The following is a 3,437-nucleotide window of genomic DNA, read 5'->3' on the forward strand; positions in this document are numbered from 1 at the left end:
AAAAAACAGCAAAAAAATATAAAATAATTATCAAAAAAAGTTTAAAAAAAAATTACAGAAAAAATAATAATTAAATGAAAATCGAGCACCTTAAAATACCTAAACTATCTGTAGATCAAAACTTAATTAAGAACAAAATCAGTAGATCTGTTAGCTAAGCACAAACAACTGATTTGATGTTTCACTGCAATTGTTTGATAGCAAATAATAAAAGTACATAGTTAAATCAGCACTAAAAATTAGCTACTAATTAACTAGTAGCAAGTTCTAGGCGGTAGTTTATGTAAATAACGGGCACCTAAGCGGCATTGAAAACAGAAACAAGTGACTGCTTTTAAWTGTGCTTAAATGTGAATTTCATAAGCAGTCAGCAAATAAAAACAACAAGTATGCCATTAAAATACAAATATAAAATTTTACGAATTATCACAAAGTGAAAACATAAAATGCAAATAAACGCTAAACAAGGCAAACAGGTAAGCTAAACACTAGTAAATTTGTTTGACTACAAAATTTATGCAAATATTTGGAAATTTGTTCGATTTGCTCGATTTGTACGAGTTTTTATTAAAATTCTGTTAGAAAAAAAGTGAATTTTTATGAAGTAGTTTTTATATAATATATACTCACATACTTGAATACACTGATTGGGCAGTAATTATTTTTATATATGGGTAAAATAAGAAAAAAATCTTGCCTACATATAGGCGCTTTTTAATAATCCAATTTTACCGAAGTCACACACCTTATTAGTAAAAATTTACACTGAATAGTTATAAATGAATTGTTATATAGTGAGAAATTAAAAAAAAAAAAATGTTGCCTACATTCAGGCGTTTTATCATAATAGTCTTTTATCAAAGTCACACACATTATTATTCATTGAAAAAATATTGGAAAATTCTCTGATATAAGGATGCAATACGAAGTCGGTTTCTATTAAAGGAAAACTAGTTTTCTGTGAGGTTAAGTGAACTTGCGAAGAGATTTTATGTGTTTCATATTTGATATGTAAACACTCCAGTGATCCGCCAGGTTTTCATGATTTCTTGTGGCTTTGACATCTCTATGCTCTCAAAAGCTCAATATTTTTATTGAATTTTCCACTTAAATTTTGTGGCATTATTCAATTTCAGTGAGCATTTCAAATAAATTCGATTGCCCCTAAAATTATGCAATACTAGCTAAACAAATATGTATCCAATAACACTTGCCTATAAATAAAATTCATGCTTCATAGTTTTAGTATGAATACATGTTGAACATATTCGTCTATACCTTGTTGTTGCCAATAAATTATGCATGTCAATTTCATAAACATTTTTGGTGGAATATTGAAAATTACAAAGCTCTTGGGAAATTACAAATATTTATATTGCTGCTGGTTCTTTGGCGCCAAATACGCTTCAGGTTTCGAATATCAAATTTATGTAGCTAAAAAAAGAAACAATTTTAATTTTGTTATGCATTGTTTGTGCTCGTCATATCACGTAAAAAAGTTCGCCGCTCATATAAAGGAGCTTTGGCTGAGCTTCAAACAGTTTTTATAATACGCCATGACTTGAATTGCAAATAATCGTCTATATTGCATTACTCATGTTTGAATTAAATTGTGTTTTTATAAAAAATGTTCTAAATTGTATTAAAGAGTTTATAAGAGTTAGCTTGCATATAGCAATAGAGGAAACATGGCGTATGAGTGACATTTTTCAACGAGTTTACTTGTACAATATACTATATGCTTTTAAGTGTAGTGTAATTTACAATATCTCTATAATTCCATGAATTCAAGCCAATTGCGCGATATTCATAAACTATTTATTTATTATTCATTAAATTTGTGTCAATTCATATTGAATTTTTAATCAAAAATGCTTAAAATGTATAATATTTACAATATGCTTCTACATATCCTTGTAAGGAAATTTTTTTTGTTTTAAAAAGATATCTTCACGAAATTTTACACAATTTGTTGCTCAAAGTAACACTACAATATCCGCAGATATTATCAGAGCACTTTAGTGTATAGCTTCCATACAAACTGAGCGGTCAATATCAAGTCTTCGTATCGAAAATTTTTTCATTTTAATAGATATCTGCATGAAACTTGGCCTTAACTATTGCCAAAAGTAAGGCTACAATCTGCGAATATATTGCTAGTATTGGACTACTTTAGCACACAGCTGTCATACAAACTAAGTGATCGAAATTAAGTTCTTGTATGGAAAATGATTTTACCTGACTTGATATGTTCACGAAATTTGTCATGGGTTTTTGCCAAAAGCGGTACTACAATCTCCAAGAATATTTCTCATATTGGACTCTTTAGCATACAGCTGCTATACAAATCCACATAAAATCCCACCCCATTTGTGCAATTATGTTCACGAAATTTGGCTTATATTATCTTCCAAGTCAACACGATAATCTCCAAACGTATTGTTCAGATCGCAGCACTATAGCATATATCTGGCATACAAATCACCTGCATCAAAATCAAGATAAAATCTTTGTACAGCATTTTGATGACATCGGCCGTAAAGCTTTCAGTAAATGAATAAAACGTATTCAAAACTATTGCATTTGTAGGCATATCTGTCGCTATTTTATTTATAATTTATTTATAATTTTTCCTCATAGCTACTTTTACAAGCAAAAAACCAACTAATACTAGCTGGTGTGCTACGGCGTATGAGTGATCTGTCTTTTTTAGTGTAAGAGAAACACATTTTGACCTTTGGGAAGTAGCACAAAAAAATAATAATCAACATTTATTCGTAAGAAATGTAAAAACATGTAATGTAGAATTGAAAAATCAAACGAAATTTTTTAAAAAAATTTGATGTAATAGTCGAAAAACCACTTGAATACCAAAAGCACTAGGTATGCCACGTCGTATGAGTAATTTATCTTTAGTCTTAATAAATGCAAAAATATTGAAAAGTGCAGGGAAAAGTGTTAAAAAATTTGGTGCAATCGCGGGGAGAAATCATTTAAATAGCAAAAGCATTAGGTATGCCACATCGTATGAGTAATTTATTTTATATCTTATTTGTATGTTAAAGTTATTTTATATATCTAAAAATTGAATCATGCAAGCTTATAGAGATTGAAAAAAAATATATATACAAGAGTTTTAATTTCAACAAAATTTTTCTTTTCAAAAAGTCTATAAAAATATTTGCTGTTCCGGCGAATATCTACCATAATTTCCTTTGCTCACCTCTCCAAAATGATTTTTTCAACATATAGTACTATTTTGTCCTCTGTAATCCAGTCTTATGTTATGTTATGTTGTTCTGCTTGTGGTCGTATGTTAATAAAGGTATATTTTCAATTTCAAATACAAGTAGAAAGCGTAGCGAATCTATCTGAAGTATGTTTGAAACGGAGTACATATCGTCATCTAAAATATAAAACAACGTATCATCAAAAAA

The sequence above is a fragment of the Bactrocera latifrons genome, unplaced genomic scaffold (genome assembly GCF_001853355.1).
Source record: "Bactrocera latifrons isolate USDA-ARS-PBARC rearing strain unplaced genomic scaffold, ASM185335v1 scaffold_54, whole genome shotgun sequence".
NCBI lineage: Eukaryota > Metazoa > Arthropoda > Insecta > Diptera > Tephritidae > Bactrocera > Bactrocera latifrons.